At 31.2% G+C, this 14,841-nt stretch overlaps 2 long non-coding RNA genes across 9 annotated transcripts in view; one reads left to right on the plus strand and one right to left on the minus strand.

The window, feature by feature from the left end:
- LOC139424883 (uncharacterized) overlaps nt 1-14,841 on the plus strand; it is a 180,160-nt gene that overhangs the window by 156,482 nt on the left and 8,837 nt on the right. For 7 of the 8 annotated variants that reach the window (XR_015434258.1, XR_015434262.1, XR_015434263.1 and 4 more), the window contains 3 exons: nt 280-331; nt 8,547-8,614; nt 12,781-12,832. This is a non-coding gene — a long non-coding RNA (uncharacterized LOC139424883). The remainder of the gene's footprint in view (nt 1-279; nt 332-8,546; nt 8,615-12,780; nt 12,833-14,841) is intronic. The other variant, XR_015434264.1, reaches the window with a different exon arrangement.
- On the minus strand, nt 10,353-12,211 carry LOC147810138 (uncharacterized). The gene is made up of 2 exons (XR_015434265.1): nt 11,839-12,211; nt 10,353-10,566 (listed from the first exon to the last, which is right to left on the minus strand). It is a non-coding gene; the product is annotated as an uncharacterized LOC147810138 (long non-coding RNA).

The raw sequence follows: 14,841 nt of genomic DNA on the forward strand, positions 1-14,841 counted from the left end.
CAAGAATTAGAATTCTTGCCGCTGTAATATATCACGATCAATGGTAGCAGATGTGATCCGTGGGCGTAATTCTACGAAATCACGTTATCTAGGGAATATCAATACAAAATCTTTGTGGTAACCCTATAAAAAAATATCTCAGGGATTTAAATTTAGAGTTCAAACCGATTTTATTTCAAATTCTGGAAGGAATTGTAACACACCCTGCAATTCTGATGATACTATTTAGACTGCTTTTTTGGAGCTATGATACTACTAAAGTAACTATTTTTCTGATAGGGAAGAGTTCTGGCTTTAAATGAGCAGTATAATGATGTACACTATACGTCAGGTAAGAATGTCCTTTTCATGATTTGTTAGTTTTGTAATCTTCACATGTTTTGAGCAAAAATTGAGTTTTTCAGCTTTCACTTCTCAGTAAAGTTTTTGAAACAATTTTCAGTTCATCAGTCTAGTTGCAGTAGAAAAACTTTTATGTTGTTCTTTTTCGAAAACTATCACTCCTTTTTGTTAATATTGCTGCCTGTTTCTTTTGTTGGTTTTATTCTCAAAATTGCAGATTTCAACTGAAATGGGAGATCTTTAAAACTACTTCTGTAATAAAATTACATTTTGATGAACAGTGCAGAAAAGAAAAAACACAAATCAGCCTGAATACTTTTGATTGAATGATTAGATCTTCAGGTATTCGGTCTAAATCTTAATAGTTCGAAGGTAAAAACTTAAATAAGCTAATTATTAACACAGACAATATATGAAGTTACGAAATCAGACACAAAAACGTACTTTCTCTGAATAAACATACTTTTTTCCGACGTATTCGGATGTCTGACCCTCAAGATATGAGGAGTACCAGGAATTTGGAAAATATGATTCCCAAAGTTTGATCAGAGGAGTGGTTTAAAGTTTGGACCCTTTAATGTTAATTTCACTTTTTGCGCATTTCGCCATATCTCGAGAATTTTTTAAACGAATTGAAAATATTTTGTACATAATTATAAAATTCATTTATCCGATAATTCCATGCAATAAAGGACTTTTAATAATTATTTATTATGTTTTAGTTTCCTTAATGACAGGAATTTTTTTTAATAAATATTATGGTATTCTAATTTCTGCGTCACTTCAAAGAATATCACTTTAGTTTGATGAAACCAATTAAAGGAAAGAACGGTTTTTTTTAAAAAATAAATAAATAAATAAAAAGCAACACCTATATACAAATGAATTATGAGATGATAGCTAAGCTCTTCGCGCACACCTTGACAAGCAGTAGCTTGTGACATCTTATGGCAGTGGCGCTATGATCGCATTTATGTAGTGGTACCTCGTCGAATTTTCTCGCCGAATATTGTAGCGTAATAGCGTTCTGAAACATCGTAGCTTAGCCCAATATTTGTTTTTAACATTTTTTTGTTTACCCATCTTCAGTATCGCCAGTCTTCATCGTTTAGACAATGCAACACTGTGGCGGAGAGTTGGAAGACACAAAGCAAGCCAATCACAGGCTACTTGTGTTTTATATCTTATATCCGCCGTCGAACCAATTTTGCGTTTACGACTACTAACGTTAACTCTGGACCCTTGTAATTTTGAACCAATCCAGAAGACAAGGAAACTCCTGGATCAGTACCCCCAGAGGTATGATTTGTTATGGCAACATGGTGGACTTTGTTATTCGACAGATTTATGGTGCATCTGTCACTATTTACTACATAGGGAGTCTTCGGCAGGCGGAGATCGAACCCATGACCTCTTGGACGCAGGCCCAGTTCCCTACAAACAGGCTACTTGCTGTAAAGACCTCTAGGTTTCGAGAAAGTTCATAGAGATAGAGAGAGAGATGAGAAGCAGTTCGCCAACCTGATCAAGACCACAAAAGAGGAACAACGCTGTCTCAAGACAATTATTAGCCATTTCTAGCCGAAAGGGATCGCCTCGTGAAAGCCTCGCAACCTGCATAATACAGCAGAGAAATCTATTTTACGGATAAGTCAACTGGAGACCAATACAGTTGGCCCGTATGCCAGGCGTCCTGAAGCCTGCATCCCGTTTACCGTGAACCACAAAAAAAAAACTGTCTAGCATGTTTCCAAAAAAACCTCTGGGGAGTGGGTTTTCTTCAGCGATGTGTTGAGTTTAAATCTGGACACCGACTTGAGACGTATTCTCATCTAGAGAGGTCCCGGGACTCGATATTCGTCCTTTAACATTGTCGAATGATCGAGGTGGTCTGATGGTCTGGGCAGGCATCATGGTAGGCAAACATACCGGTCTGTTCGATTGAGGTACTCTGACAGGTCAGTGATACAGGGACACAATCCTTGCACTCTATGTGACACTTTTTCGCGGACCAAATTTCAACCTCTTGTTCGATAACGCTTCCCCATACAGGGCTCAGTTCGGGATGATTGCCTTTAATCGGGTAATATTCAACGATTGAATTACGACGTCCCCTGAACTGAATCCCATCGAACAGGTATGAAACATCCTTGGATGCTTCATTGCAGCTTAAAGACCAACTCCAATGACCATCGGTGAGCTAAAGGTTAACTTGGGGCAGGAGCGGGTGTGGTTGCCATAGTCATTGATATCTACCCTGATAAACAGTATGAAACACCGATGCGAACGTTGTGTAGCTGTTTGGGGTGATTATACACCCTATTAGATATATATGAAAAATTACTCACATTCTTTGAACCAGGGTCCGCTTTTACGAATTTGTGCAAATAGGGTCCAGTTATTGCAAAAAACTTTTTCAAGGAGTTTTTAAATTGTAGATACATACAAGATTATGCTCGGCACTGTAAAATTATAATAAAAAAAAATTAAATTTTCAAAAATAAACAGCAATTGCTGCTTCTAAATTAGAGATGCAACATACAGGGCTGATTGTGCTCCGGAAAAAATCAGTATTTCCGGATTTTTCGCTAACAGTGATCCGGAAGTTTCCGGAGATTGAAGGTCCAGACGTTTAAAAAAAATCATTAATCATAGAAATTTCCGGAAATCAAATTTTCAAAGGTGGAACTTAAAAACACAGTTTATTTTATTTGTTTGTAAGGGAGAGCCAGAGAGATACTTTATAAGCATGTAATCATGATTAATATTAATTTTTTATCAGTAAATAGTTGTTATAATTATAAACTCAAGAAAAAAAAGACATATTTGTAAATTTTAATTACTTCTCCAGGTCATCATAGGTATGTGTAAATGGTATAGGTATGTGTAAAATTGTAAATATATTTTAAGTAAACTAAGAAATATTGAGAAAAGGGAAAAATAAACTTTTTAAATTTTTTTCAATTTAAACCTTTTTTTAACTCACGAAATTTTCCGGAATTTTGCTCACAATCACCCTTAAACATGAAAATATATGGTATTTAGCCTATACCTGCTGAAAGCAGAATATTCATTTCCGACGAATAATGGCAGAATCGTCAGCTGGAGACAAAACTTAATTCGTTTACATCCATCTTTCTTGGTTTCTGCCCTGGGAAGGGTTTATTCGATTAACAAAACAATAATGAAGATAAACAAATTAGGGAAGGGTTCGATTAAAAGAAAAATCATTTTGTGAAGAGTCCTTTTTTAAGTTGAAATATTTTGTGAAGGGTCCGTTAACGGACCCAAATTTCTTCTAAACAGATCCCTGTGGTCTGAACAAAAAGCGCACCAGCTTTGTTCTATCTGGCTCAAATCCGGCAACCCTGTACGTTAGCTCACTTGCTAAAATGTAGTTATGGCTGAAATTGGTTTTACAAATTTAGTGATCTATAAACCTACCGTTAAAAAAAGCAGTAACAAGTTTTAATTAATCTTTTATTTAGAATTTTAGAAAGATAAGTAAAACCGCAACACACTCGAGGGGGTTATACAGAGATTATAAGTTAAAATATGCAACAAATATTTGATGTAACTGCATAAATAGTAAGATGAAGTAAATCTTAGAATTTTAGAAAACACAATATTTAATTTTTATTCAAAATGTTAGCTGCTCGTAGAAATTTTGTTTCTCTACTTTAGTCCTTCAAAAGTTTTCATTCGGAAATTCAATAAAAAGATAATACAAAGATATGTTTAAAACAAAAAGTTGAACGAATATTAGCCCACTCGAAATGATAATCCATTAAAATTGATAAACCATTGCTTGATACTGATAGCCCATTCACCATGAAACAGAAGCTTATTAAAAGAAATCGTTAGCCCCTTAACGTTTTTTCTGGCCAAGATGTCATAAAAATATGACGGTGACAAATATTTATCGGATTTTAAACCGCATGTTTAAATTTTTGCGTCGAAGTTTAAGCCCATTGCAGGAAACAGCTTGCGTTAGTTTAGGGATAGGTGTAAATTCGCCTTTTCATTTTAAAAATCATTTGCAAGGAAATGAATTTCGCAATAAAAAATGAATCAAGTTCATTACCAAAGTTTAAAAAAGTGAACATCGTATTTAAAAATTAGCTCATTGTAAGAAATTATTAGCCCTACATTTGACCACCAAAAATTTTCTTTCCAATAAAAAGTTATTTCAAAAACAATCTCTAGATATTTTTTGATCATTAAACGAGAAAATTGAATTTTTCTATCGAACTTAATGCCAATTAGTAAAATTTTATCCCATGAAAAAGTTTCGTATTCTAAACAGCAAAAAAAAAAATGTAAATAAATTTAAAAAATATAGCTGAGGCAAATTTTAATAAGTTTTTGACAGAGAACTTCAAAAGAATGAATTTTACCTCCAAATTTAAATTTATAATTGGATATCATTAGCAAAATAAATATTTTGTTCGAACATAAGAATTACGGCCGAAATAAGAGTTTTGTTAAGGTGACAAGGGACTTTCAAAGAAGCAAAAATTTGTCAAAAAATCGATATTTTACATTTTATATTTTTGAAATTTAGGCATTTAACTGAACATTTTAAAAAAAAATTTCTGGAATAAGAGCAAAATTAATGAAGTTATGGCCATTTCAGTTTTGACCACGCCCCTTTTTTTACCTTTTTTTGTCTGCAGGTAACTGTTAAAATTAGTTTAGTTTAAAATTAATTTAAAATTAGATGAATATTTTGTTAATTTTTTTAAAAAAAATTTAAAGTATATAATTATTAAACTAGTTCATTCGACAATATTTATAGGTATTTATATTAAAAACAAGAAATATTTGTTCAGATATAAAATTTGCAATGAAAAAGTACTAAAAGTCATTTTTCTCAAAATTTCTTTTTTGAGAAATTTACAATTTTCAAACTGTTCCAGCGTAATGAATTTTCATTCTATTGACCTGAGAATTTAAAGCTATATATTTATGAATATTATTAACATTTTGTTGGGAAAGTTTTTTGAATTAAGTGAATAGTATTTTTTTTATACATGATATTTTATAGAGGTATCATGATTTTTTCCTAAAAATGTAGGTTTTTTACTGTTTTTTTAATGTTATTTGTTTCTATAATAAAAAATAAAAAAAGTACTTCCAACACTTTTTTCAATATTACCTAATATGTAATATTTTAAAAGAATTTTGTCATTTTGACAAAATTTCAGACGCGAGGAGTAATATAAAAAAACATAAAAAATTTAAATTTTTTAATTTCTTAAATTTTGAAATATTTTTTTGAAATTTTGTATAAAAGTTGTTTTTAGCAATATAAATGTATCCTGAAAATTTCAAGCAAATCCCTTTATAATTTCAAAAAAAAAAATTTGAAAGCCCTTTGTCGCCTTAAGTTTTAAAAATTCTGATAATTTGGAAGTAACATTTAAACTTTTACCAGCAATAATTAGTGTATATGAGGATATCGTAAGCTTATAACAACAGCGAACTTTTCATTAGCCAACTAGCTTAAATTTTTTACCACGATAAGGAAAGATCCCCCGATGTCTCTCAGTGGGTCTTTGGGAAGAACTGAGGTTCGATGACCTTCCTGCAGTCTTCAGATCGATTTCAATGAGATCGGCTACTACATCACCATCATGCCATTGCGCAGTGGACCAGCATCCAAGGTTTCGTGGCCAAAATTAGTATTTCGATAAACTTTGTTTCAAAATTATTATATATAGCAATGAGGGGGGGGGGTATTTAGGGGCTTTTATGTGCAGGTAAATTGAATTCATAACTAAAATTTTGAAATACACTGAAAATACCCCCCCCCCCCCCAAATGGCGGCTGAAATATGGCGAGCAAAAATAAAAATAATAATATAGTACGTTTAAATAATTAAATATAGCAATGAAAATATAATAATTTTCGTAATTTTATATTAAATATGAAAAGCAAATTATATTTCCGAGGTAATATTACAAAATAACGCGAAAACAGGAAGAAAAAAAATATTTTTGTTTTTTGGTATATTTAGTTCACCTGTGCAATACGGGCCAAATGGGCAGGTTTTATCGAAAGAAGAAACATCAAAGAAGACAACAAAAAAAAATTAGCTAATTACCTGGTAAAACTTTTTGGAACGAAGTTTTGAATGTCATTCAAACATTGTAAAATGTCAAATGATAAGATACAAACTATAAGTTTGTCAAGAGTATTAACTAATCCAACAAATTGAAAAGTTGTACTATAATTTCAGACTAATTATTCTGATAAAAATGTAACAGTAAGGTGAAATTCCCATACATGTTTCTGAAATAAAAATTTAAAAAACAATTTTAACATATTTCTCATTACATTTTACTCTCGTCGGTTCAAAAAGTAAATTATAATGTTTGGAATGATAATGATAAATAATGTTTTAATTATGAATACTTAATTTGGGCTATATTAAAACTGCCTACACTTATTTTAGTTGAAAATTTAACTTTTAACTTTTGGCCAAAGATGATAGTCTTCTGGCCCACAGTGCATTGGTCCATGAAATAATTAATCATTAACCTCCATTACCCCCTCAGTCTATAACAGTTTAGGCTATAGCAGGAATGCTTGCTTTTAACATGCTTGCATGTATTTCGAAGCCATAACAACTTTCATAGCTGATTAAGTTTATTTTTGGACTGAATTTAGGAATTTTGTTTGGAACTGTTAGCACGTGTGAAATTAATCTTATATTGATCCGCCAAATACTTTCGCCAGCCCAGCCATTAAAAAAAAGAGCTTCAACAACAAGTTTGAACTGATTTTTGGTCAGGAAAGAATAGTTCTGATCTTTGTCTCATCTCAATACGTTTACCAATTCATAGCTAGCGTCGAACAGCCAATCCACTCCTGAGTTCATGACTCTCAATGTCCAACTCCATAGCCTTGTTATTTTGAAACCATCTCAGAAGACAGGGAAACTCCTGGATCAAGTATTGGAATAAAACTAGCCTTCGTGAAGGATTTTTTGAAGAAACAAATCAGAAGTGGAAAACAAGGTAAGGAAAAGCGCGAAACATGGAGAGAAAAACCACGAAAGCCTCTCCCATTAAGTCCGACTGCAAGGGAGTTCGAACTCATGATCCATCTGCCATCGAGGGTATTTTTCGTCGCCAGTGTTGTCTGTGAGAGCCAGGAGTAGAATTATTTAAGACCAGCCTCCTCTGGGATTTCAACCTAGGGCACCCCTTTAGGACGAGAAGCTCTCTGTCTCCCGCGACTCTTATTGTCTAAATAAATAATCCTACCCATTGTAAGTACCAAAAAAAAAAATGTTTTGAAAATTGTTACACTCGCAATTTCAAAATCTGCGAACAAACGTAATCCATATTAATCGTTAACTTACGTTCTCCCTCAAAATATTTTCGTTAGCTCATCGCTCACCCTAAAATTGTGGCCAAAATAAGTTCTACCGAATTTTTGACTTAAATACCACAAGTTTTAATTTTATCACCAAGCTTCAGACTGTTGTGTGAAATAGTTTTTCCACGTGTCAAAAAATAGAGTATGACTAAAACCAGTTTTAACTTTTTAACAATAACTTAAAGTTTAAATTTTGTCTCCTATCGTAGACCTGTTGTAGAAAAGTTTATCCTGCGATAGACAACCTTTTGAAAAGAAAATTATCATTATGGCTACTTTTTCCTAATTTTTTATAGATATTCACTACATTTAAAAACAATTACAATTGTTAAAACAGAAACTGTAGTCTAACTAATTTATTAGCTGAGCTCACTTGCTATTTTCGTTTGCCAAACCGTCAAAAAAGAAATCGAATAGAAACGTTAAACTTTTGTAGAAAATCGTTAACCAACCAAATTTTTTGTAAGCCTATCAGACAAAAATGTATTGAGAATTTTATCCATCTCTTTTGAGTTTCCTGTGATTGAGTTAATTTCCGAACTTGTGTGCTTTAAAGTACTTATTATATATGTTGCGTACGCAGTGCAGCGCCATCTGTAGTAAAGTAGACTCCCTTCAAACGCTCACTCTCGAAACGGCAACGGGGAGACAGCTCTGGAAGATGTTCTAGCTATAATTATTTATTTTGTATTGTCTTTAAGTGTTTTCTTAATACTAAAAGCTTTAAATGTAACCCCGTCCTTAACATATATTGTAATGCTTATTATATACTATATATTATTATATTTGATTTCTAATTGTTTTCATTTCAATTTTAGGTTTATTTTTTGTAAGAGAGAAGAGAAAGCCTGTAATGGCAACTATTTGCTACTAAGTTCAATGAGAGGTAACTATACCTACTGTTTTAACAAAAAATAGCTAAAAAGTTAGAATTAACAGAAAAAAGAAAACTTTAAAAGAAAGATTAATTTAAGGAAATTATTATTGCCAAACTAGTAAGTTGCGTCATAATATATAAACAAATTTGTATAAAATATCAGATTTTAAGAAAATCATATGAAATGACTGAAAAGCAAAGGATAAATTGATAAAAAAATGCACGGAAACAAATTTGTATTAAAAGCGTCGTGAATCAAAAAGTGATAATTCAGAAAAGTGATAATTTGCGTCGAAATATCATATATCAGAATCTTATACTAAAAGAAAACCAAAACAGAAATAAACAATGTAAACGACGTCGATTTATTAGTGAATGCATCAGAATGTGCTTACTTTGAAATTCGAATTTCAACGTCTTAATCTCTTACAAAAAATATCGGATTGTGAAAAACTAAAGAGGAAATGATTAAAAAACGACATGGATTCACGATAGAATAGTCGCTAAATTAAGCTTGTTAGAATGTGATTATTTTACAATTCGGAATTCGAGTATCGTAATAGGTTGAAAATAGTGGAGTGTCAAAAACCATGGTTGAAAAAAAAGAGATTGAAACAACGTAGTTTTACGATCGAAACTTAATTTCGCACGTCAAAATATGGTGCACAATTTCGTCCGTTACAAATGGCATTCTTGGGGCCATATCACACATAGCGAAAATTCGTTCAATTACTCCATGTGTTCAACAACCACCTGAAACAGTTGAACTATGGTTGCCATACGGTTGAAAAGAGTTGACCATTGGTAAACGAGTGATTTCTTTCTCTTTAGGCGATTTAGCACTTTATACATAGACGGATAAAATTTTTCATCGAAAGACTCAGCTCGTGTGTTAGTTAAATTTAATTTAATCGACGGCAATGGATCCTTCCTTAGCAATTTCAAGTTTGATCATTTACAGTTTGATAAAGAAAAAAAAAGATAAGAGAAGGACACTTTGGAGTAAAGCATGGCGCTTACGAGGACAGATATTAGGCTGTTATGAAAATTAATTGAGAGAACTGTTTGTTTTCATTTGTGAAATCTTAGACATAAATGTTAAAAATATATAATTAGTTTTAATATTGGAAAAGTAATTTAGGAAGAAAAAATCACCATTTTGTTATAAATATATTCGTTGCATGCTGTATTAATTTCACTTATTATCATAAATTAAACTCATAAGTCGCAATGGATTTTTATCTTTAGTTAATAAAGATATTTTTAGATTATTTTTTACCTTTAGTCATATGCTTATTTTAAATTATTCAAATAAATTACCTTTAAGTTTTTCATATATTTAATAACATAATATAGCTTTTTGCAATTTATATTTACTATGTATATTTTACAACGGAGAAAACAAAATTTAATATAAATTATAAAAGTAAAAATAAACAGTAAGAACAAAATTTAAGAGTTTGATAAATTTTTGCACCAAATTAATGCAATAACAATTATTTTTTTAATGTTGACTTTAAGTTTTTGAAAAATTATTAAAATAGTTTTTTAAGAGTTCGATAAGTACTATTATATATATGTTTAGTGAAATGCTCTAGTGTGAAAAAAATTGTGCTATTTATAGAAAATTAAAAGTTTATGTGAAACTGAATTTTAAAAAAAAAGAAAGCTATTAAACGGCACTATTTTGTTAAAGGTTTAACATTAATAAACACAAACTATTTAAAAATTAGGAAAAAACAGGAACTGATAAAAGTGAACAATTTATTCCAAAAGAAATGTAAAAGCAGTTTCGATAAATTTTTTATGAGCTCTTAAATGATGTTTCCTGTGGTGGCGGGATGTTACATTCCAAATGTTCTCTTTTTTCTTCAAGAGTTCAATAAATGTGCTCTCCATTTCGATGCTCAATTTAAAAGTTTCCCCAACGGGCGCTTGTTCAAAATTTTGACTCATCTTTGCTGCAATACAAGTAAAAAATTTTATTAAGAAAGGTGAAGCGAGTATATTTAAGGTAACAGACAATAAGGAACAGTCATTAAAAATAAAATAATACCAACCAATTAATTCTGTCAGCATATTGTTAAGGTATGAGTAAGTTGTTTATAATCAGTAAAAACTGAAATAAATTTTTAATGGTTTTCCATGTTTTTATAATAAGATTAATAGAAAGTGAAATTAAAATTATGTATAATTACAAGGAGTATCAGTTACTTGTCCCATTTTTTCAAATATTTAACCTTAAGAAGAAGACTTCTTTTTTAGATAAATAATTTTAACCTTATCTTTAATTTCAAAAAATAAATTATTCTTTTAAATTATGAAAAAAGCAGATATAAAAAGTACCTACATATTAGTATATTTAAAGTTAAACGTGTGTTAATATTTTTTTATTAAAAATATTACCTTGAAAAAACCTGTTAAGTGCTTTAACGGGTAAAAAAATATTTTCAACTTCCTTCATAATTTATTCAAAACCTGCTTATTAATAATATAAAGCATGCAACTGCATTTGAAAAATTGATCCTTACAGACTATGTTATTTAAATTTCTATCTAATTTAATTTCATTAAATATTACTTTTTGAAAAAACCCGCTTAAAGTTTTTAATAGTAATATAAAATTACAGATTCAAGTTTCTTCAACTTTATAAATATTAAAAACTTAATCATATAAAGCATGCAAATCTATTTGACAAACTTATGCTACAGAATAAGTTACATAAAATTAAATGGGAATCAATAAGTTTTAATGAAAACATTTTTTTTTTTAATAAAACCCAATTAGCGTCCCAAGTAGGTCTTTTTAAGGTGGGCCCACTTGTCGAACCCTGATAGAAAGTGCAAATTAATTGGAAAAAAACAAATTTTTATCCCGCGAATCCTGACAAATATACAATTTAAAAATAAAATAATACAAAGAAATTAATTCTGTCAGCTTATTGTTTAGTCATGAGTAAGTTTTCAGAAAAGTTTACTTTTTACAACGCAATTTTTTCCTTTGTAAAAAAATATTCAAAATTACTGAATTCAGTAATAACTCTAGAATAATTGCTAGTATAATCTTATCGGAACTATAGAAAGAGCAAAGTAATTGAAAAAAAAAACTACATTTTAATTCGGCGAATACTAACAAATATACAGTTACGTACAAAAAAGATTAAATGCAAATCCTAAAATTTGTTTATCATTTAAAGTAATGTCAAAATATAAAACAAAACTACTTTTATGTACTTGCAAAATTTACTGCAACTTGAAAAAGAACTGCGTGCAACTTGAAAAAGAACCCCTTTCGCATAGTTGTTGATTCAGTCGTTGAAATATTCTTGCAACATGGACATGTTGGAAAACGACATCCGTGCAATCTTTGGAACTTCCCTTGCATTGTCGTACGTAGTTCCGTGCATGCAATGCATCTCCGCCGATTTGAGTAACGCATCCATCAGATCGGAGATCTACAGAGCAAATGAAAACAGTTACTGTAAACAGGCTTTTTATGGGGGTCGCTGGGAGGCACCCTCTAGCAACTTGCGTAAGGACCATGGATTGTATGGTGATTTATGCTTACTAACATATGTACCATGCGTTTTTGGAACTGTAGAAGAGCACATGATCGGGATTAAAGAGCATGTAGTGTGGAACTTTCTTATACCAAATTCAAACAGCGCTTTGCAAACTTATCCAATAATGAACCCAATAAACTGTTTATTATATGTATATTTTTTAACTAGTGTCTTACTTTTATTATTCAAGGCTACAATTATATGCAGGGAGTGTCACAATATCATTCAGTGCTTCGAAGATTTATAACAAACAAAATACTATCAATACATCTACAAATTTTACTTTCACTTGATAAAGGAACATTTTTTTCTCTCCTAAAACGTTCAATATGAGAATCTTTGGTGATGCGGAATTAAAATTCTTGCACACACTTGCTGCAAGATATTACGATCAATGGTGGCGGATGTGGTCCATGTTCGTAATTCTATGAAATCAATATAAAATCTTTGATGTAACCCCATAAAAAATATCTCAGGGATTTAAATTTGGCGATCAAACCAACTTTATTTCCAATTCCGGGCGGAATTGTGACACACCCTTCAATTCTGATTACATTATTTAGTCTGCTTTTTTGGAGTTATGGTTCTACTAAAGTAACTATTTTTCTGATAGGGAAGAGTTGCGGCTTTAAATTAGCTGTATAATGACGTACACTATATGTCAGGTAAGAATATCCTTCTCATGATTTATCACTTTTGTAACACACATGTCTACACATGTTTTTACCAAAAATTAAGTTTTCAAACTTTCACTTCTCAGTAAAGTTTCTGGCCCCGCAAGTGGACTGATCATTCAGCAGATCACCGTAGTCAGGCATCACTGGCTGTGGTCAGTGTGCGGGTGGGTGACCACTTGAATCACTCTGCATAGGGACCCGAGGGTGTGCGGTATGGGTACTCGTTCAACTGTTCTACCGTGAAGTGCTGGACTTCGCGCGCAGGTCGTTGGGTTGCCATCCCCTCTACAGAGGATCAAAATTCTGATGGTCGGATCATCCTCAGGGATGGTTCTTAGACCCGTCGCCAATGGCCCATTGTGCAGCTCTAATGCGACGTAAATGAACTATAATGACAACAGTAAAGTTTCTGAAACAACTTCACCAGTTCATCATTTTAGTTGCAGTAGAAATACTTTTATGCTTTTTTTCAAAAAGTATCACTCCTTTTTGTTAATATTACTACCAATTTCTTTTGTTGGCTTTTTTTCTCAAATCTGTTCATTTCAACTGAAATGAGACTTCTTTAAAGCTATTTCCGCAATAAAATTTTATTTTGATGAACAGTGCATAAAAGAAGAAAAACAAATCAACCTAAATAGTTTTAATCTCATGATTGGATCTTCAAGTATTCGGTCTAGATCTTAATGGTTCGAGGATTAAATAAGCCAATTAATTAGCGCAGACGATATATAAAGTTACAAAATCGGACAAATAAACGTACTTTTTCTGACCCTCAAAATGTAAGAAATAGCAGCAATCTGTAAAATATGGCTCCCAAAGTTTTGACCCTTTTATGTTAATTTTACCTTTTGCTTAATCCCCAATATCTAGAGAACTTTTTAAGCGAATTGAAAATATTTTGTGCATAATTATAAAATATATTTATCCGAAGATAATTCCATGCAAAAAATGACTTTTAATAATTATTTATCATGTTTTATTTTCTTTAATGATTAGGGGAAAAAAATTGAATAGTATGGTATTCTAATTTCTGCGTCACTTCAAAGAATATAACTTTACTTTGATAAAACCAATTAAGGAAGGAACGTTTTTTTTTAAAAAAATAAATAAATAAAAAGCAACACCTATATGCAAATGAGTTATGAGATGATAGCTAAGCTCTTCTCGCACACCTTGCCACGCAGTAGTCTGTGACATCTTATGGTCGTAGTGCTATGATCACATTTATGTAGTGGTACCTCATTTGCTCGCCTAAGATTGTAGCGTAAAGACGTTCTGAAACAGCGTAGCTTACAAGGGAAACTAGGGAAGTGTGACTCGCCAATTTTAAAATAAACTAGTGGGATGTATGCCTTATGAGGGATAATTTAAGGGGGCAACATTCGTTTCGGCCCATAGAAGGTCCTGTGAGAGATAAAAAATAATTCAATATATAGAAAAATCGGTATTTTATTACTTCAATGCAGACTATTAGTTATTGTAATTGTCTCATACTCCAATTAATTTTGTGGTACTTACTTTCACGTACTATATAATGCATATTTATTCTCAAAATTGATTTTGAAAATTTTATATATCTGTAGTTTTTCAAAAAAAACCTGTTAGGTTAACTTAAAAAAAAAAATTGACATCAAATTTTTTAACTTTTTTTTCTTCAAAAATTTTCAAAATTAGTTGGAGTATGTAATTGCAAATCAATCAATTAATAATTAATTAATTAATTTGCTAATTGATTTATTAATTAGAAAATTAATTAATTAGCCAATTAATTACAAATTAATTGGAGTATGAGACAGTTACAATAACTAATAGTCTGCACTGAAATAATAAAATATCGATTTTTCTATATATTGAATTATTTTTTATCTCTCACAGGACCTTATATGGGCCGAAACGAATGTTGCCCCTTAAAATTATTCCTCATAAGGCATACATCCCACTAGTTTATTTTAAAATTGGCGAGTCACACTTCCCTAGTTTCCCTTGTTAGTTCA

This window comes from Parasteatoda tepidariorum, chromosome 5 (assembly GCF_982258835.1).
Source record: "Parasteatoda tepidariorum strain Cologne lab strain chromosome 5, Ptep-v5.0, whole genome shotgun sequence".
NCBI lineage: Eukaryota > Metazoa > Arthropoda > Arachnida > Araneae > Theridiidae > Parasteatoda > Parasteatoda tepidariorum.